Source organism: Acinonyx jubatus, chromosome B1 (assembly GCF_027475565.1).
Source record: "Acinonyx jubatus isolate Ajub_Pintada_27869175 chromosome B1, VMU_Ajub_asm_v1.0, whole genome shotgun sequence".
NCBI lineage: Eukaryota > Metazoa > Chordata > Mammalia > Carnivora > Felidae > Acinonyx > Acinonyx jubatus.
The window spans coordinates 84100111-84122724 of NC_069382.1; the positions used below are offsets into that span (position 1 = coordinate 84100111).

Consider the following 22614-nt stretch of genomic DNA (forward strand, 5'->3'; position numbering starts at 1 on the left):
TACCACACCTACCGTTTGCCTTGAATTCTGTGGGAAGTGCTGTCACAGGCTTGGAGTTTTAGAATGTACTGAAGCCACCTTTAACTGAAACTGCTGCTAACTACCACTCCTCTAGCTAGCAAGCCTGCATTAATTTCCAAAGCCCTTGTCAAAAAATAATTTGGTTGGTTTAGACGACTACATTTAGAATGTAGGAGCCTGTGTCCCTCCCCTGCGTGCCATCAGAGAGTCTAGTCAGCCTGGATCACTTGATCAGAGATGGCTCTCGTGTGTGTTATTTTTGCAATTGGAGACAGTGAATTCTGCTCTCTTCCCCAGCTACAGCTTGTTCATTTCCAGCGGGCTATAATATAAATATTGACCAGAGGAATGAATCGGGACTGTCCGAAATATTTTCAGTGTTCTATACTTCTATCTTATTAGAAACTCCTCTTTTTCACATTGGAATATAGATGCTTCACAACAATAGTCAAGGTTATGGTTCCACTACCAGATCCTCATATGTATTATTATTATTATTATTAATTCTTATATGGCACTATGTACCAGACACCATAGTAGACATTTAATACTTATCAATTCATTGAATCTTCAAAACAACCAATGAAGTAGGAGTATTTACAGATGAAGAAACGGAGGCATAGAAAGGCTAAGTGACTTGGCCAAGGTCATATGACTAGTAAATGGGAGAGCTGAGGTTTCAACTCAGGCAGTCTGGTTCCAGAGTCTGTGCTTCTATTATTTTTTTAAAAACCTAACACAGTTTTTTCTTTTCTCCACAGGACAAATCCTAAAATATTTTGTCGTATGGATTGTAGCTGATTATAACAGAGAAAATATTTTGTGAACAAATGTCTGGCTGTAGTGTCTGAGAAAGTGCCTGGTACGGATGTTATGGTTCTCATTTTGGAACATTTTAAAACATGAATTTAGTGTGTTATCTTATTTTTTATTTATTTATTAAAATAATTTTTTTTAACGTTTATTTATTTTTGAGAGACAGAGAGAGACAAAGCATGAGTGAGGGAGGAACAGAGAGAGAGGGAGACACAGAATCCAAAGCAGGCTCCAGGCTCTGAGCTGTCAGCACAGAGCCTGACGTGAGGCTCAAACTCATGAACCACAAGATCATCACCTGCGCTGAAGTTGGACCCTTAACCAACTGAGCCGCCCAGGCGCCCCTAGCATGTTATTTTAGGTGGTGATTTCTTTTGTGTATTTGTACATATTACTAGGTATGGTCATCCGTGAGAAGCCTTAAAAATATGTACATACAAACTACCATGAGAATTACTAGGTAAAATTCTTTTAATCTGAACTGTTGACCTCTGATATTGTCTGATGTACTTGGGAACCTGTTCTGCTTCTTTGATAATCTTAGGCTTTTGTAACTTTATTAAGGGTATAGCTATAATTTAGAAACTTCTAATTTGTATTTTAATGAAACCTGGGAAGGTGGCATCAGAGGAGACCAAATTCTCTATTCTCCACTTACGATTTTGATGTATTTATGAGTTTTTAAATTTTTTAATGTTTATTTTTGAGAGAGAGAAGAGAGAGACAGAGCATGAGTGGGGGAGGGGCAGAGAGAGAGGGAGACACAGAATCCAAGCAGGCTCCAGGCTCCAAGCTGTCAGCACAGAAACCGACTTTGGGGCTCTAACTCACGAACTGTGAGATCCTGCCTGACCTGAGCCGAAGTTGGACCTTTAACTGACTGAGCCACCCAGGCGCCCCTGTTCTATGAATTAAAAAAGAAAAAAAAGTTCTGTTTCACAAAGGATGTCTGATTTGAATATCTTGCTTTGTTACTGATGGATCATTTGAATATTTTTTTAAGGAAGTAAATATTCTCCAAACTTTTAAGTTCTGTATTTAGGATATACTTAAAAACATAAAATTGCATTCGATTTCATTTTATTTTCAGAATTAGATTTTTATGTAGTCAGCAACGTTAAGTAAAAGTGTAAATTTAGGAATTCTCTCTATTAGAAACACCTTTTAAAAGTCTTACTTGAGAAAGAATAATGAGTGTTTAAGAAAATATGAGGGAAGTATTCAGATCAGTATAATTAGGAACCCCAAACATTTGCTTTGGGATTATAGTAAATAAGATATGATATAATGGCCTTCCCCATAATTAGGATTTTGCTTGTATTAAGACCCTCAAAATCACCACAGATCACATTAAGAATAAAAGAGGAGACAAATCTGCATTTTGAGAACAAAAAGGAGAACTTTTTTATTCTGCTAAGGAAGAGGAAAGATCGTCAAAGTCTGGCAGGAGACAAGCTAGAGATCCTGCGCTGAGCTGGGGTGCCTCACTTACTAGTGAGGGTACACAGAGCTTATATCGCGGAAGGTGATTTCAGGAACTGGACTCTGTTGGTGGGTTAAGTACCCTATGCTTTTTAAAAGTCTCATCTGGGAGGGGAGATGTAAATCCAAAGTGCTAATTCTTTGTCATCAGTGTCAGTCCTGTGACCCTTCCTTCCAAGATAAGTGATTGAATTTGGTTGGCTTCCTTAATACCTGTTGTGGTTTCAGTTGACTGAAGCATGATTCACTTCCTGCCCTGTAGGGTATAAACCAGCTCTAATGGTTTAGTCTGGATGTGGCCAAAGCCTCGATGGTACAGGGAATGGCAACTTTTGAAGCAAGTGGGATTGGTGTCTGGGGTTAAAGTGGCCATTTCTAGTGTGACTTACGTGACTTAGGAAGGAAGGAATTGAAGACGTTAAGGCGTCTAAAAGGCTCCATGTGACTTGTGTTTTCTTTTGTGTTTGTCAGCCTCCCTGTCCTTGTATTTAAGTAGAATAGACACCTTCTTGATTTCTAACGACTGGCAATTGTCCTGAACATGTAAGAGCAATGTTCTGTGTGTGAACGTCTTCCCCAAGAGACCACGTGAGCAACACTGAGGGCCAGTTATAAGGAAGGAGTTCCACGAGTCTTAAAGTACAAAAAGACTGATTCTCTGGGGACCCTGGGTATAGGAGGGAGTTGTTTGGACCACATGAAAAAAGTAAAAATTCAGAATCTAGAGATACAGTCTGACTTGACGAATTTGATCCCAGATGTGCAGAATTTATGGTAACTGTAATATGGCTTTTAGCTTTTTTTTTTTAGATTAAAAACATTTTTTTAAGATTTTTTAAATGTTTATTTTTGAGAGAGAGAAAAAGAGACAGAATGTGAGCAGGGGAGGGGCAGAGAGAGGCAGAGACACAGAATGGGAAACAGGCTCCAAGGTCTGAGCTGTCAGCACAGAGCCCAACACAGGGCTCGAACTCATGAACCGCAAGATCATGACCTGAACTGAAGTCGGACGCTTAACCGACTGAGCCACCCATACACTCCTAGCCTTTTATGAAAGAGTATCTGTAAACAAATTAACAGAGTAAGTAAAACAAGAATAGGAGAGGATATTTAACCCATTAAATAAAATAAACTGCTTTTATTTTGAATTATTTGTTTTTTTTGCATAAGGAAACCATAAAATAATTGCAAATAAAATCATCAAAGTGCAAAGATCTTGAAAGGGGTTGTATTTTGCAAATATTTGTTGTCTATACAGTTGTATCTGTTTGGAAGTGATTCCTACTTTTAATTCCTACTTTTTATTAGTCTATGTCACCTTACCTTCAATTAGTGTGAATTAGTAGATATTTTCTGTATTTAAATTGACATCTGTATTTCTGGTGACTTTGTGTATTTGCTTGGGAAACCTATGTTAACCCCTAACTTTAAGAAGGCTGATTTTTGCATTATAAAAAATCTTGATTTCTTAAAGTCTCCACTATGATATTCATTTAATGGCAAGATTTCCCCATTCAAATATTTGGTTGTTTGTATTCAGTTTTTCAGAAACATTTCGGTTGCGTAAATCGAGTGCCCTTTGTGCTCGTTAAGCATTAGTTTCCAGTTGCAAATCAAGGAATATATAGTACGTGTGCAGGGTCATCAAGAAATGAACTAATGCAGCTGTTCTTAAGTCTTGCACTTGCTTCTCAACATCCCTGCAGAACTGGAGTCTGCCTGAAGAGACCCCTGGTGTTGGTCTCTTGTGCTCATGACTTGTGTTATGTGGACCCTTGTGGATTAACGTGCATGCCCAAGTAAAACATGGAAGCTACTTTGCATACTTCACTTGTTTATGAACTGTGTATTGAGGGCACTTCTTTTCTAGCCATAGTTTTATTTTAAACGTGAAAATTTAGAGTGAAAGCATTTGTGTTAATTAAGAGTGAACACTTGAGTTTCAGGAAGACAAAAAACTTGTACTTTAAGACTTAAAAATAAAATGTATTGTTATGGGCTATGAATAGCTCTAAAGTAGTGCTAACTCATGTGGAAATCTTTGCGGAATGAAATCTTTGGGTAGAAAGGTAAATGAACTGAAAACAAATTATTTTATATATCTATATAGGACAAATGTTTAACAAAATTTCAGCAGCATAATTAGTACATGGCAATGAAATGAGACATCATGACTCTTGTCCTGTGGAATGTTACGGCTCTATAGGATATAAATTTGGGTTTTTTTTGTTTTTTGTTTTTTAATGTTTATTTTTGAGACAGAGACAGAGCATGAACAGGGGAGGGGCAGAGAGAGAGGGAGACACAGAATGGGAAGCAGGCCCCAGGTTCTGAGCCATCAGCCCAGAGCCCGACGCGGGGCTCGAACTCACGGACCGCGAGATCGTGACCTGAGCTGAAGTCGGACGCTCAACCGACTGAGCCACCCAGGCGCCCCTGGGGTTTTTTTGTTTAAATAGGACAATTTGTTTATGAGTTGTATGAAGTAACAGTATATTTCCACTGGTAAAAATGTAGTGCAAAAAATGGAGACAATTGGAAAAATTGTTTTCACACAATTGGAAATTTTAACACTAACTGAATTATTTTATGATATTAAGGAATTATTATTAAATACATTTTAGATGTGGTATGGTATTATGGTTATGTTTTTGAAAAGAGGCAGTAACACTTAAAAGGTACATTCTGAAATACGTACAGATGTGATATGATGACTGGGGTTTCCTTTCCTCTGAAAGGAAAAGTGGGTATCTTAGTCCATTTGGACTGCTGTAACAAATTACCACAGACCGGGTGGCTTATAAACACACATTTATTACTCACAGTTCTGGGGGCTGGAGGTCTGAGACCAGAAAGCCCGCATGATTGAGGGAGGGTCCTCTTCTGGGTCACAGACTTCTTGTATCCTCATGTGGCAGAAAAGGCTCAGGCTCTGTCTGGAGGCTCTTTGATAAGGCACTAATCACATTCATCTTAAGCATCTCCCAAAGGTCCCACCCACTCATGCCATCACTTTTGGGGATTAGGACTTAACCATATGAATTTGGGGGGGGGGGCACAAATATTTAGACCATAATATTGGGCATGAACTATGGTGAAATAGGAAAAGCCATGGGTGCAAGCTGGGTGATACAGATTCATTACATTATTTTGTCTGTATGCTTGAAATTTTTGATAATAAAAAGTTTAAAAAAGGGAAAAATACACATCTATATATATAAAACTTGTACCATAGAATACATTGATATTTTGTCAAAGATAGTCAAGGAGGGTTTCAAGGGAAAGAGGTACCTAAAAATATCAGTGGTTTGATTGAGTGTAATTATATACAGCTATATAGAGCTACATGATTTTAAAACCGGATAATATTGTAGTTTTATTTTAATTAAGATAAGCATCTACTTAGGTGAAAGGAAGAACACTTGCAGTTTGGCAGCAGTCGTTAATTCAACAATTTTTTTTAAATGTTTTTATTTTTACTTTTGAGACAGAGAGAGACAGAGCATGAGCAGGGGAGGGGCAGAGAGAGGGGGAGACACAGAATCTGAAGCAGGCTCCAGGCTCTGAGCTGTCAGCACAGAGCCCGACGCGGGGCTCAAACGCACGGAGTGTGAGATCATGACTTGAGCTGAAGTCGACCGCTTAACCGACTGAGCCACCCAGGCGCCCCAACAAATATTTTTTCAAATCCCCTCTGTGCCAGGTACTATAGAGATTGCTGGAAATTCAAAGACCATGGGTATAGACTTTGTGCTAATGTAACTGGTGAGATTTCTACACGTCATTCCTCAGTGTAATGTGATAAGGGCTCTAATACACTTACAAAAAACTGTTCGAGGAACACAGCGTTTGGAATGATTTAATTATATTTTTGTAGAGCCGGGGGAGGAGGTAAGGAGCAAATCAGGGAAGACCATGCAGGGAGCTGGCATCTGATCTGGGCCTTGAGGGATGAGTAGGGTTTTTCTAGGCAGGGAAGATAGGAAAGCCATTGCATGGATAGGAAGCAACCTGATCAATAGCACAAAGATGGGAAAAATGGGTTCAGCCAATGGTAGTAGGTTCAGTGAATGTGAAATACCAGGTCAAGTGGGGTAGATGCAGTGGAGGATGAGGCAGTTATAAGAACATGAAAGTCAGATCCAAAATGTGAGTAGTCCCCCCAGCCTGGAGACCTGTTAGCCTGAATTTCAAGTTGCATCTGTGACTTTAGATAGGGTTTGTCACTCTACTTTGATTTGAGGGGTTTTAAGTCTCCTAGCTGCATTGTGACTTCACTTGGGTAGTTGGACTGGCATTTGTATACAGATGGGGTTTGCTACCAAACAGCCAACAAGACTCTCCAGTCCTCTGCCAAACAGGCTGTTCCCATGCTTTTATGGGAGTTCTGGTTGCTTTCTTACTTTATGTTGAATGATAACTGGTGGCGTTTGAAGCCCATCTTGTAGATATGTCCTTAGTACTATTTCCTGGAGTCTCTGATTTTTTCAGACCAGTGGAGGGCTGTCTGACTGTCCTCACTGAAGAATTAGTCCCCTACTATTAGACCGTAGGATCCATGGCAAGAAGCTGGAATTGCTCCTGAGCAGAGGTGAATTTTTACCATGAAGCCAGTGAAGCTTGAGTTTCAGGTCTTCTTATGTGCACAGCCCTTTACAGAGTTTTGGGAGGGTCCCTAGAAATTTTCATACTGTCATGCTTTGTTTTATATTATATTAGCAATTTTATTGTTAAACAATTAAGTATTATGGGCTTCAGGCTCCACAAAACCTGAAGCTGCTCTTGCTTCTGAGCATCTTGTAGAACATTCTTTGTTTAGTTTTTTTTTTTTCTTTCTGGAAAGGACAGATAACAATATTTTCTCCCTCACAGATCAGTTGTGGATTGCTAAGCAATTATATGCAAAATGGACCCAGAAACTATTTTCTGAGAAAGTGAGATGTGATAATTTGGTACTGACATGAGAGGGGGAGGTATCCTTGCCCACCTCCTTGTAGGTTCCCTGGGTAGGCTCTACTAGTCCTGCAAAGAATCTTTGCTAAGTTTGGCCCTGCCCAGGGCAGACTGGCTGGCATGCTATATATACATTGTCCTGCATTATTGCTTTGGAACTCTGATCTCTGTGTTCTCACTTTTCTCCTCTCTGACTGGAAGCTGCCCCACGGCTTTCATAGCCCAGTTGTGTGTGGCCAGCGCAAAGCCAGTTCTGATGTCACTGGAAATGAGCCCATGACAAAGGTGATGCACTGGGCTACTTTTCCCAGATTTACCAGAAATGTTTCCATTCTATACTGAACAGACTGATACTTATTTTTGCTTCTTTTAATTTATTTGCATCATAGTCTTGGAAACCGTCAAGGCAACATTTTATCTTTAAAAATGTGGAGCATGACTTGTGGAAAATGCTGTTCCTGAGGTGGGGTAGGGAAGTACAACGTGGGCCTGGAGCATCTTGTTGGGCCAGAAGGTAGGAGGAATTCGTAAAGAATTGTAAGGACTCAGGAGCCTATTTGATGGGCTCCCACTGGCCAAATTTGGAGCATTTGAGCATCAAAATAAATATGGTAATGGATTATAACCCATTTAGTAAAATAAGGATCCATAAGTCTATACTGATACAGGAATTGAATAGATAAATAAATGGGAGGTGGGAGAGAAGAGAAAGTCTTACTTGGTAGGCCCACTAATAAATACAAAAGGAATGATGGAATTACAAAATCATCACTGTATGCTAAGAGCGGTATATGACAGTTTTATGAGAAATGGGATATTTACATAGCCTTGAAGTACCTCTCCACAAATTACTTATTAATTACAAAGGCAATGTTAATGTTATATTAGGATAACCCAGGGGATTTCACTTTAGCCATATAATCCTAGTTACTATTGCCATAATATAGAGACAAACCAACATCGATGCCTCTTTTCAAAAGTAAAAAAAATTATTTATTTATTTTGAGAGAAACAGAGACACTGGGGGAGGGGCAGAGAGAGAGAGAGGGAGAGAGCAGTCTCTACACTGCCAGTGCAGAGCCCAACGTGGGCGTCGAACTTAGGAAGCTGTGAGACCATGACCTGAGCCAAAACCAAGAGTTGGATGCTTAACCGAGTGAGCCACCCAGGCGCCCCAACATCAGTGCCTCTTGATATGATGTAGTGAGAACACAGACTTATTTCTGTGTTATTCTGAAATAGAATTCCCTGGATCTATCATGAGGAAACATGGGACAAACTGAGGGTCATTCTAGAAGGAATGTGTTCATAATCTTCAAAAAATGTCAAGATCAAGAAGACAAAGAATTGCTGAGGAGGGCAAGGTGAGGGCTGGGACTTAAGAAATGGACTAAAGGTGGAGAACAAATACTTCTTTGGGTTGATTGTGGAAACTTCTGGTTTCCTCAAGAGGAGGTTTCCAAACCAGTTTTCCGAGCCCTTCCAACGAAGTGGGGTAGTAGAGAAGATCCTTTTAAAGGAAGATTACAATAGACATTATAGAAGACTCTTACTAGTTGGATCTCCTACCACAGTGGGGGTGTAACAGATAGGAAATTCCTTTGCTGATAGCAGTTTAAGTTTCCCAGCTCTGTTCTATCAAGACCTTTATGTTTATCTAGCCCTTGTTATCTAAATGATGTTTTTCAAATTCCACTGTAGGGGGAGGAAATGCAGTAGGATGACTAAATGAAATCCACAAATGATCACATGGAAACTTTTCATCAACGTGTTACGTGGTGGCAGAATTGATTGGAATGTTCTGGTCATGGTTGGGCCATTTTGACTAGAGATGCGTAAACATCCACATGTTTGCATCTTTACCTGTGGTGTCCTATAGAAAATAATGCAAACTATTGAATTTTTCCATTAGGAGCCTCCACCTCGGCTTCATCTCATTCCTTTTTGTGGCCTTCTCTGAGGACTGCAAATGAACAGTGAACCAAAAGGGTGGCCAAGAGAAAGATAAGAAGTCCTGTCCACCAACCACCAAAATAATTAAAGGGGCCGCGTTAGAGAGACCTTTGGCTAATCAGGCTTTCCACGCTTGTTGTGTAATGTATATAATGCCATGTTTAATACACGCTGTAGGTAATGCTAGTTCATAACTATAATGTTTTGACAGCTGAGTAAATGTTTTATGGCGGTGGTTTTTAGGACTTAGCCTAAGCAAAATGTTTCCGGCTCATTCTGACAGGTGTACAAATAAAATCTAAGAATTAATTTTTTATACTTAAAATTACATAACTTTTGTCCTTTCGTGGATTGGCGTTTATCCCACCGCATGAAATTGCTCATTTCCTCTTCATAGGAATATTTTATGTGAACCATGAAGCTAGGTACCACTTCAGATAGCCTTCTTGGTAGCCAATGAGTAGATGATGGGTATGGTTCTATTTATGTGAAAATGACTGAAGTTAAGAAAGGTGGAGCAGTCTTATAAGAGTTGAGTTGCCTAAACCTGAAGGGTTATCTTCTCTGCCCTTTGTTTGGTTTTTGCTGTTTATAGTTTGCTTTTCAAGTCCATATGACTTTTGGCTTTGCCTTTAAATTTAATTACTCTTTCCCCTGGGTACTTTTCCCCACAAGGTTTTCTACAGAGGTACTTGCTGGTCAAAGTTCACTTCAATACTGTATGAATGGAGCTTTTCTCAATGGCAGTGTTGTAACTACCACTAAGAATATGCAGTACCAAATCCAACACTAAGCCAGTCAAGCATCCGCTTTTATATTTGTGGTGTATAGGGGGGAGGCTGAAGAGTGCCGGGATCCATGACTGGAGAAGTGTCCACATGGAGGGCCTCTGCGTCTTCGTGATCTCCATCCCTGGGATCCGTGGTGCTGTTGAGTGTCGCCGTGACTACTGCGGACTGTAGGAAGGGGCTCGTGATGCCTGTGCATGGACTGCGGTGCTAATCATGAAACACCTTTAGAATAGGCTGAAATTGGGAAGTTTTGCTCATTCCTTGCTCAAATTTAAACAAAATCTTAAGATGATAATCAGCAAACCAGAGATGTTTGTGTATCCCTCTGGCTGGCTGGTGCCTTCTTCGGCTGCAAAGGGACAGTTCACGCACCGTCAGCTACATTTATACCCATCACAGCCTTCTCCTTCTCCCACATACCCCCCTTTCCACTTAAGGTTTCTTTTAGTTTTTGCAAAGCAGCCATGTGAGAGGAATAAAATAATTTTGAAGAGCATTATATGGTGGGAATTTTGACAATGAGTGGAAGATGGTAATTACTCTCTTCCATTAGACTCAGTGGCTTTGGACAGATAAGCTGTATTGAAACGTGTGACCAGGGCATGGGATCATGGATTGTCTTTCACTGTTGTCATGGCGACAGTGATGCAGGTGGCCTATAACTGCCGGGCTGTCAGATCTTATACATCAAACTGGTGCTAAGTGAAAATATGTTAGAGGCATTGGGGAAAAAATTGCCAGCAGTGTTTATAGGATCAGCTGGAGAAAAGCTAGCCTAGTTGAAGAAAAGATTTCCATTAAAAGCCCTAGGTGACTCTGAAGAAGTCAGAGTTTTTACTTTTTATTAATAAGATGAAAGTGGACTATTAAAAAGAAAAAAATGGTTTCTGGATGTTGCACTGCTGTCTGCATACACATAATTAACACGGTGCCTTTCTGCTCCCCCCTTGAGCTAATGTGATAGGATGGTGGCTTGGGAAGAGGCAAGGAGACACCATGACGTCCAGAAGCTTGGCTTAAGGGCTAGGGAACCAGTTCTGCAACTGCAAGAGATTTGAGTCCTTCTTTTTCTGGAGAGCTTCCCTGAATTTTTGTTAGTAAGGAGTAGTAGGAAATCATCCTAGATTTCTAATATAGCACTTTAAGTACCACACAGAGTATAGAGTCATACTCAGTTATGCATACTGGACTGAGTGCATTTGAATGTAGGAGGACCCATTCAAAGATGGAGAGGTTCCTCTTTGCCAAGAACAGTTACTGCACCTCTCTTTTCCTCTTTCTTTCCTTGTTCTCTCCTCTTCTCTTTCTCATTATCTTCTGTCTCTCCTTAATTTATGAGTGCCTTGAACTGAAACCCTCACATGCTAAGCAATGAGTGTAATATGTGTGTGTTTCATGTGGGTGTGTAAGTACGTGGTGCCTGTCTCCAGAAGTTGAAACTAGCCTTATAGTTCCCATTTAATCATACTATCTTGGTAAATAGGAAGAAGAAAACCATATATGTTTCCATTTCCATGTTATATTTGAGGAAAAAGAGGTACTGTGAAGTTTAAAAAGAAGGATCTCTGGGCAGGAGAGTGTGTTCATTGGTGAGTCAGGCAGAACAGATGAGACAGTGGATAGTTCCTGGTTGGCCTCTGAGTTAGGCAGTGGGGCCCCAGCTTCTGACATTTTCCTTGGGGTATCTTCTTTGGCATATTGTTCAGTATTGAAACCTAACTTAATAAGACTAGGTGAAATTACCTTTATATACCATTGGTATATAATGGTCAGCTAGAGTATTACGGATTCATTTTAATCTACACACATGCACTGAGCATGTACTAAATGGTAGGTATTTTGCTTGTGCTGGTATTCAAAAGGAAGTAGCTCTGTGGGGCATCTGGCTGGCCCAGTAGGCAGAGCATGTGACTCTTGATCTGGAGGTGGTGAGTTTGAGCCCCACATTGGGCACAGAGTTAACTTTAAAAAAAAAACAACACCAAAACCCCTCCCAAAAGAAAAAAGAAGTAGCTCCAACAGTTGGTGAGCACCTAGTATGTGCAAGGTCATTAAGTTTTTTAATCCTCACAGTAATTTTGAGAAGTAGATATACCATTATCGTTTTATAGATACGGACATTGACAAAACCAGGATTCGAATGTCTGAGTCCAGACTCCATGTATTTTTTTTTTCCACAATGTGGTTTCAAGAGATGTACAAGACCAACTTCACCTTCAAGGACCTCACTGGAGACCCAGGGAAGCATGTAAGAATTACAATACAGTTTGTTAAGTGCTGTAGTAGACATAGAGACAAATGCATGGAGGAGTACATAGCAGGGGGCATCTAACCCCCAAGAGGAGCTCATGATGGAGCTGGCGATTAAGGGATGAACAGATAATTAGAAGGTAGATGAAGAGGCAAGGGAATCCCAGGTTGAGGGAACAGTGTGAGTAAAGACACAAAAGGACGAGACCGTGACACATTCTGCAATGGCAGGTGTGTGTGTGTGCGTGTGTGTGTGTGTACGTGTGTGCGCACATGCGTGCGCATGCACGCATGTATACACATATGCGGTGGATTGAGTTAGCTGAGGGATGGAATGGAGGAAAGGTATACAAGGTGATTCTCTAGAGTTCAGTCAGCAAGAGTAGCCCCATATATAGTATATCTTTTGTTATGTATATGATTTGGGGTTCAAAGATTGTGGTTAATGGTTGTTGCCTGTTAAGTTCTTACAAGCTGGAAGTTGTTGGCTTGCATGATTGTTCCCTCTGGATTTTGTTCTGTTTTGTTTAATTTGTATTTTTGTCTCAGTGCCTTCTCTTAGGGTGTTTTCTGCCCACCCTGCCACTGTCTTTTAGCATTCTTGTTGAAGCCTCTCTTCTTTACCTAAAAAAGCATTTTTCAATCCATAGTCTGTGAGACTATAAATAAAAGGAGATATTAGGCAGAACAGGTAAAGAGTCTGGTCATCCATCAGTCCCAGAAAAATGATTTAAGTAATTAAGATGAAGAAGATTTATAGTTTTTCAAAGGACTCAATGGTGATGGTTCTTCAGCTTTAAGCCCCAAGTAGCAGATTGAAAACTAGACTCACCTTTAGTCTTTGTGCTGACTGCTGACCAATATATTTTCATCATATAGTTTATATACATAATGGAGATTTTAGTGCTCTTTTCAATAACGTTAATAAATTCCTGCTCTTTGTTTTCTTGTTTGCATAAAGACACCGCCCCTTTTAAGCCTGACTCCTTGTTTAATAGATTTCATTCTAGAAGTTAATCTCGGGATTTTGCTAAGCTTTGTTTATTTTAGATAAAAAGAAAAAGAATTGTTCTGAAACTGTGATTATGTGTCAATGCTTTATAGATGGTCCAGGTGATTACAATACCAGTATTAAGAAAAAGGTAAACATTAAAGCCATAAAAAATGATGAAATGAGGTGTTGATGTGCATCAGTCTCCAGGCCACCCTAAACTAGTTTGTTCATATAAACTAGTTTGTTCATCCTCCTACTTTAGCGGCGTTTGGAAATACTGATTTTTGTTTTGTTTTATTTTGGACAAAGAAGCCAGAGTCTAAGTAAGGTCCCAGTTGTACGGGAAGATTCTTCTTGACTTTCACAGCTCACTCATCTGTGGATGCACACGTGAATGCATACATACTTCTGTTGGATTGGTATGTCTAAGACTCGTGCATGTAGCAATTTACCAAGTGTATTATGTAAGAAAATTTACTCTGGAGAGCTATAAATCCATTGACCAGAACTGGAGCTTATGACAGTAAGGAGCAAGTGGAAGAAAAAGATGATTTCTATTTCAGGACTGAATAGAAGAGTTAGTTGGGAATGTCTAATCAAAGAGAAAGGTTTCTGGAAACAACAGGAAATGGAAAATTAATTTGAGCCTCCTCTCCTCCAGTCTTGTTACAGGTCTCAGGAGGGCTTCTTTTTTCTAAGAAAAGTCAGTTTTTACGAAGAAATATCCTGAAAGAAAGATGACAAGCGATCCCTTCGTTTTAGGATGCCTATCCCTGGTGGTGTAGCATAATGCAGAGTGATGGGATTATTAGTAAGGACTCTTAAAAGTGGGATTAGAAGAAAAAAAAAAGTGGGATTAGAAGCACTGAGGTGGAAAAAACATGCTCGCTCATTTAAGATCTTTTTTTGAATTTGGAAAACTGTAGCTACTTCATATTCAGTTATAATTTTTTTAAGGACAGAAATGTTTTCCTGTTAATTTCATTGGGTGTGTACATATTAAGATTCCAGGAGTTCAGCATCAGTGTGCCAGTATCTCCATCACTGATTGTATTGATGCGTCACGGATGTTATCGACCAGGCTTGGGAGAGGGGGCCACTTTTTCCCCCCTTCATGTTTCCCACAAGAAACTTTTCAGAGTTGTATGCTCACTTACTAATTTGTCAGTTCAGCTATTTAAACAGGCAGCTGCTATACTTTATCAATAGTAGGCTTTGTAAACAAGAAAAATGGATATGATCTAACTTGAAAATGCCCTGCAGGGAATAATCCTGTTTTGTCAGACACATGGCTGATTTGTTGGGTCTTTTCATGTTTAATTGCTATTATTCATTCCACAACGTAGTAAGAGGTTCTGTAGGGGCACTTGACACTTGCTTGCACTTAGTTTAGTCCTGAAAAGGTAGAGCAGGAGATGTAGACTTGATGAGAATTTGAAACGGAGTGTCAGGCTAAGGCCATGATAATGTAGTTTTATAGGAAACCTCTGGACCCACTGCTGGTTAAATCTAGTATCATGATTATTTGGATTACCATTTTAAAGGGTTTTTTTTTTCTCAAGTTATAAATAAAATGATTTATCCGAAGATGTGAATTAGTAGAAAAGGATTTTATTCTACACAACTTTTTTTTTTTTAAATGATAGGACACAAAGAAGGCATAAGGAAGTTACATGTTGGTGGTGGTGGCTTTGTAGAGAGTGGAGGATTTTGTGCAGTCATGGAGCTTCAGGACAAGGCCTTGGAACATGTTCCTGCTAAGCGGGGGATCCTGGTGGAAATATCAGAGTTATCTTTTACTCCTTACATTAGCACTCTGGATCCTCTACACTTGCTCAGAAAGTTTAGAGAGAAAGACGAAGAAGGCTTTGCGTTAATATCCAGGATGAAGGACAGTGCCACTAATTGACTATTAAAATATACATGTTAAAAATATGTATGTAATTTTAAATCCCTCTGGCTGGTCTTAAAAAAAAAAGAAAGTTTTATAATGATGCCTTAATTCTCTTATTTGAGTTTCTGTATTATTAGATTTTAGTACCAAATGAGTATCTCTATTCAAGACCAGAGATTACTGACATGATGTGTGCAATAGTACTTACCGTATCTTTACTGGGAGAAAAAAGAGGAGAGAAATATTGTTGGAGTCATTTGCTGACCAGTAGGATGGGCTGACCTGTGAACCAACATTTGGTTTCTGCTGTGGTCAAACTGAGAATGTGATTTTGAAGTTAATGTTGTAGTAGCCAACAATAGTGAGGATGAAGCAGAATTTTTACCTCTTTAGCCACGTCGTAGGGTTAGCTAGTAAGTCTTAACCATCTGGTGGAGTCCAGGAAGGCTATGGTGTGAGGACAGGTAACGGGCAACAGAGATTTTCTCTCTTTCCAAATTACACCAGTCCTGCTATGTCTCATATTTGTTATAGAATGATTCACATAGGAAAACCATTTTGATTTTTCATGTACTTAAATTTTTTTAATGTTTATTTGTTTTGGAGAGAGAGACAGACAGAGTGCTAGCAGGGGAGGGGCAGAGAGAAAGGGAGACAAGAACTCCAAGCGGGCTCAAACTCACAGACTGTGAGATCATGACCTGAGCCAAAGTTGGATGCTTAACCGACTGGGCCACCCAGGCGCTCCTTCATATATTTTTAAAATAATACTGCAGCATGTCTTAATGCTTTGTATAAAGTTGTACCTACAATATGCTGGTTTAATTTTGTATGAAATCAGAATTTCAGATGAAAGCCTAATGTGCAAGGAACCTCAGCTCTCCCTCAGAACCAAAACAAACACATACATAAACAGCAACAATAAAAGAGTTCCAATTAAGATTTTCAGAACACAAATACCCATTTAAATGCACCTAACAATTCTCTGCTAGCAGCCACTTTAAATTATTGTTCTTTTTAAAAGAAGAATCCAATATAGTTGAAAGCTTGTGCTTTATAAATATAAGATGCTTCCTTGCATTATCTGAAAGAAAGAGAAAAGCATGTATTGCTTTTTTGGACTTAACATGTTTTAGCTAATCAGTAAATCTTTATTAATTGCATTTATGAACCATATAGCACTGCAAAAGGGTCCTTGACATTTTTTGGTTACAAAAATGTGATGAGAAATTAAATTGTATATTATTTTGTAATTTTGCAAAAAGCAGGTCACTGGGTTGTTCCCTGCCAATGGCTTCTAGTAGAGCAAGCACTGCTTCCCAAGACCTTCCTCCCCATTTGAAAGGATGGGGGAGCTTCCTGCTGTTACCACAAAGCCAGCATCATGGGGGTGGGGAGAGGACTCTTGGCCATGGAAGAATAAGTTTGGGTGTGAGCTACATTTCCTGCCTTTCTGAGAGTCCACTTTCCTGGATTTTACATTTGCCTTTCTGCATTTCAGCTTCCCTTTTCTCCTTTATGTCCATACTCAGGCCTTTGTTCTCTTAACTTTGTGCAATGGGTAATTACACAGGGCTGTTTTCCGTGGACACAGAATGGGGTGTGGTGGGATGGGGCAGCCCCACACACAGCAATTGGGTGGGTTATAAGAAGTGGCAGGGAGCCAGGATGTACACCCCAGCCCCACCACTGACTAGCTCCGTGATCTGGGGAGGTATCATGGGCTGAATCATATCCTCCCAAATTCATAGGTGGAAGCCCTAACTCCCAGTGTGACTATTTGGAGATAGCACCTTTAGGGAGATAATTAAGGTTAAAAGAGGTCAAAGGGTCAGGCCCTAACCCAGTAAGACTGGTGTCCTTATAAGAAGACGAAGAGACACCAGGAATGCCTGCACGCAGATAAATGGCAGTATGAGGACACAGTGAGAAAGTGGCCGTCTGCAAGCATAGGATAGAATCCCAAGCAGGATTTCCCTTTGGGGAAACCAGACCTGCTGGCACCTTGATCTTTGACTTCCATCCTCCGGAACTGTGAGAGATAAATTTGTGTTGTTTACACCATCCAGTTTGTGGTGTTTTGTTATGGCAATGAAGGCAAATGAATATAGGAAAGTTACAAAATCTCTCTGGGTTTCAATTTCCCCATCTAAATTTAAGATACAGTCAGAAGTCTTTGCTGCCTTATAGGGTTGTCGTCGTGTGAGAAATGACATAATGCAATCAGCATGGTGCCTCAGTAGATGCCATCTCATGTACTGGAGAATTGATACCTACAAGAGTAGGCTAGAGTTTATTGTCTAATAGCCCAGGCTTTTTGCTGAGTACTGAGCATGATAACAAGACAGTACAAACCATTATGCATGTAAGTTTTGAGCTTCCCACCACATCTTGCTTGGTTGACGTTTTGTAGAAGACCCAGACTTACGGCATAGGTGATTTTTTCTAGTTCCAAAGCATGTTATATCTCCTTCAAAAGTTAGTTGAATTCACCATACATTTTAGTGTTGTTTTATTTGCTATATCTTAAAGACAATAAAAGGGCAGTCTTGTGGCACCTGGGTGGCTCAGTGGGTTAAGCGGCCAGCTTCTGCTCAGGTCATGATCTCGCGGTTCATGAGTTCAAGCCCTGCGTCAGGTTCTGTGATGGCAGCTCAGAGCCTGGACCCTGATTCAGATTCTGTGTCTCCCTCTCTCTCTGCCCCTCCCTAGGTTGCATTCTGTCTCTGCCTCTCTCCCTCTCTCAAAAATAAACGTTAAAAAAAAAAAAGGGAAATCTGATAAATTTCCAACAAATGCTCAGCTGGTCCAGCACAAGGAATTGCATGTAATAATTCAGGCTATTTAATATACTAGAATCACATATATATGCAAAATAATGATAGTACCGTAAGTTTCCCTAGTATTGGTTGTCCAAAGAACTGAAGATAGTTTCAATCTAAAACCTCATTTACTTCTAACTTATCCTGATCTACAAGGTATCAGATGTGATTCTCCTCATTTGATAGCTAGACAGATGAAGGGACGAAGATTTCCTTTTCACCTGCACAAGACGTGTGCATGGTGAAAGACTGGAATGGAGTCTCCTGGATTCCTGTGCAGTTTTATCACCTTGTTCTTGAATTTATCTATTAAGTACATATGTCATCTTTTACTTTCTCAACAAAAAGAATAGAATTTAGGTTCTGTGCCTCCAGGTCTTCTAATACAGTGCTCCTTACTAAGCCGGCATTCAATAAATCAAATAAACAAATAGTATTGAGCACCTACTATGAGCCACATATTGTGGGAAAAAGGTACAGCATGAGACATGGGAGCTGCCCTCACATTGCTGATCATCTAGGTGAGATGAAAGATCTACCTACCAGGCTCCAGGACAGTTGGGGTTGTAATACACATGTGTAATGTATAACACACATTTCTTTAAGGTAAGTTCAGTTTCCCCTAACCTGTTACAAAAAAGAGAAACTTTCCTTTGGAGGAAAATTATTCTATTAAGTAGGCTAGGATGCTGAGCCCAAAGTGCTTAAGATGGTGATCTAGTTACCAATAGCTGCTGGCAAACCACACCAAAACTTGGTGGCTTAAAACAACCACCATTTAATTATCTCTGTGATTTTGTTGACCATGAATTTGAACAGAGCTCAGTTAGGTGATTCTTCTATTCCATAGCATTAACTATGCTTACTCAGTGGTATGTAGTCAACAGTTGATCTGGTCTGGAAGGTCCAATATGGCTTTACTCACCTGCCCAGCACCTTGGCAAGGATGCTTGGAAGGCTGATCTCCTCTGGGTCCCTCTGCCTTTCCATGTAGACTCAGGGCCTGTCCATGAGATTTCTCCACTAAGGTAATCAGATTTCTTACAGGGAGGCTCAGGTTTCCAAGAGACCCTGGCCAAAGCTGTTATTCACATTAACAACTAGGCTTGGAAATGGCATAATGTCACTGTGTTTGTCAAAAATGGCTACAGGCAGCTCATGTTCAAGGGGAGAGAAATAGACTTACCTGTCAGTGGAAGAAGGATCAAAGTATTTGTGGCCGTCTTTAATCCAGCACAGATGGCATACACCTCTGTGAGTTGCTGGGGGTTTTCTACAAGTTGTTTTTTATTTTTTATTTTTTATTTATTTATTTAAAAAAATTTTTTTTTCCCAACGTTTATTTATTTTTGGGACAGAGAGAGACAGAGCATGAATGGGGGAGGGACAGAGAAAGAGGGAGACACAGAATCGGAAACAGGCTCCAGGCTCTGAGCCATCAGCCCAGAGCCCGACGCGGGGCTCGAACTCACGGACCGTGAGATCGTGACCTGGCTGAAGTCGGATGCTTAACCGACTGCGCCACCCAGGTTCCCCTACAAGTTGTTTTTTAAATACACCCAATACTTCATTGCCAGTGCATCAGAATTTGAAGTACCTTGAGAGTATCTTGCTCCATTTTTGCCTTTTGGTGTTGTCTTCCTCATGTAGGGAATGATAAAACTTGAAAATAAAACAAGTGGATAAAATTTGCCCTCTATCATGGAGGAACTAACAATCCAGTGGAGAAGGACCATCATGGATATAGATTACTGTAGAACACAAAGTTTAAGTAATAAAATTGAGCAAGGTATCACTGAAGTATGAATGGGACACTGAGTCAGCCAGGGAAGTCAGGGAGGGTTTTAAAGGGGACGTGGTATTTGAGCTGAGCCTTGAGGAGGATGCTGGTCTCTATAGATGGGAGGGGGTGGAGTGGGGATGGAATCCTGGAGAAGTCAAGGCACCAGAGCAGATGGTGTGCTATGCAAACAATGCTGGGAGTCTGCAACATGGGGGCTGTGGTTGTTCAGGGGGCAGAGGTGGGGTGGTCATGGGAGGCACGGCTGAACAGATGGGTTGGGGACGTGTGGACTTTGCTCTGAATGCAGATTTGTTCTGAATGTAATTGCCAGAGGAGGAATTGTGGCAGAGGAGTGCCATGATTAAATTTCTGATTCTGACTGCTGTTTGTAATAGCAGGTTCGGATGGATACTGGGAATTGTAGACGATAGGCCAAGAAACCAGTTAGATGGCCATTGTTGAGGAGAGCAGTCACTGGGCAACAGAATGGAAGGAAGAGAAATGTGCTGAATGAGGGGAAGGGATGGTGGAACAAGTTTTTCTGAATGCCTAACCTGAGTCCAAAAACCCAGCTTTTATCCTTTACATAATTTATTCTCTCCAAAATCCACTTTTCAGATGAGGTCACTGAGGCTTAGAGACATTTAAGAACCTCCTTGACACCAGATAGCTAGGAGTGAGTAGGATTTAAGATTCAAAGCCAAGTGTGTTTGGCTACAAGGCATGTATGACTTCCCACAAAAACTTCATTGCCTCACTTGTTGCAAATAACTAAAAATTTCTTACTTGTGAGACTAGGTGGATGGTTGTGCCAGTAACAAAAATAGAGAACACGGAATTTTGTTTTGGCTTTTTAAAATGTTTGCCCCTGAATTATATATATGTATATAAGTATGTGTGTATATATCAATAACATTCCTCCAACTTGAACCTAGTTTTCAAACAGAGTTTTCAGCTAGTTTATCAATTCTATCTACTTAAATGTTAGAGATAAGAAAGTAAAATACATGATTCATGTCAATTTACCTGATATTGCCTCTATTTTTTGTGCATAAAAAATTCTTGGCTTAATAACCAGTTTTATGGCACATTAGAATCTTGTAAACAAAGAATCTATTGTGCTGCATATGAAACAGACCAAGACATCAGGGAGGGTTGGGAAGGAAAAGTAAAAATGAGTCAGAGAGTAACAGAAACAATGTAGCAGTTCATTTGGGAACTTCCTCTGTGTAGAGCTGCATTCCCGACCTAAGTCCCCAAACAAAATTAAGTCTCCATTCTCACTTTAAGAGCAAAAAGCAAGAGGGACAATAATCTGTGTCTCTTGGATTCCACTTCTGTCCAAACCATGAAGGCCAGGCTGTGAGTTGCTTCAGCCGGCTCCTTTGGTTTCCCAGGTGAACAGCCAGAGAGAACCAGTAGCCACATTGCCTTTGTGTTCAGGAGCTCAGGGTCATGGCTGTGGGCTAATTCTCACTTGAAAAAACACAATTCTTGATGCAGATCCCAATGAGGTTTGAAAATCATGGCATTTGGAAGATTGGTTCTGCACCCACTGTGTTTCACACGGTGAAAATCTCACAGGTTTTCAGAGCCCTTGTGACATGTCAAGGATGAGAAGAGGGATGGGGCTTCTCTTTTCTGTTGCTGAGCGTCCGTGGCTAGAACAGGGCCTGCATGTAGTAGATGTTCAGCAAATATTTACTGAATGAGTGATTGCTTCAGCACCACATGCCAGGTTCTGCTAGGTGCTTTCCATCCAATGTCTCTCTCATCTAATCTTCCCCAAACAATGAGACTTAGCCCTCCGTTAAACAGATGAAGAAATCAGTGCCTAGAGAAGTTAAGTAACTTGCCCAAGGACAGGCACCTTGCTTGCAATAGCATTGGACTTCAAACCTTAAACCTTTGCCCTTTTGAGTAGACTGCAATTATATTCTTCATCAGATAAGTCAACACCCTTCACGCATGCAAAATAGAATCTGTCCCAATTTGAAAATGTGAGAACTCTAAGAACTCTCTGGACCAAAACCATAATAGGTACTCAGTAAATGTGGAATAAATGAGTAACTAGTGTTTATGTCTCTGTAGTCTACTACTTTGTTAACTATCGTGGAAAAAATAGGAAAGACTTGAAGATTTTCAAGACAAGTTCCTTAATCGAGGTGGGTTCACAAAATGCCAGACCAGTCAGAAACAGACACTTCACGCTCCTCCTCCGATGCCAGCTTGGAAACATTTGGTAGAAACACAATACTGGGAATATGGTAGTAATTTCTCCCATCTTGCTCAAAGCGTTCGCTTCCTTCTTGTCACCAGGAAGGGCAGAAACAATGAGCTAGGAGATGCAGTTGTGAAATTTCTGGTTTTTCAGGAATGGTCAGATAAGTGGCCAAACTTTAGCTTCTTTCCCATCATTCTTTCTACTTAACTCTTTGATATTGTTCATAGGATTAGCCAGGTTCTTTTTTCTGTCCACCCTCCACCCTTTCTTTCCTCTTGGTACGTTCCTTCTGGCAATATCCTATTTCTAAAAGAGTTTCTCGTTTAATATTTTCTTTAAAATTTTTTTTAATGTTTATTTATTTATTTTGAGAAAGAGGAGCATGAGCAGGGGAGAGGGACAGAGAGAAAGCAAGAGAGATAGAATCCCAAGCAGGATCCATGCTCAGTGTGGAGCCTGACGTGGGTGCTGACCATGAGATCATGATCTAAGCTGAAATCAAGAGTCAGTGGCTTAACTGACTGAGCCACCCAGGTACCCCTCTCCTTTAATATTTTCTAATCCAATAGCCTTTTCTTTTAATCCCATTTCTGACTTCTTTTTTTTTTTTTTTTTAATTGTGAAAAACAAC

The 22614-nt window shown here is 40.2% G+C and overlaps 1 protein-coding gene across 2 annotated transcripts in view; it reads left to right on the forward strand.

Annotated features, from left to right (window-relative positions):
• Positions 1–22614, forward strand: part of MAML3 (mastermind like transcriptional coactivator 3) — a 409569-nt gene that overhangs the window by 33679 nt on the left and 353276 nt on the right. The gene's annotated exons all lie outside the window — the stretch shown is intronic.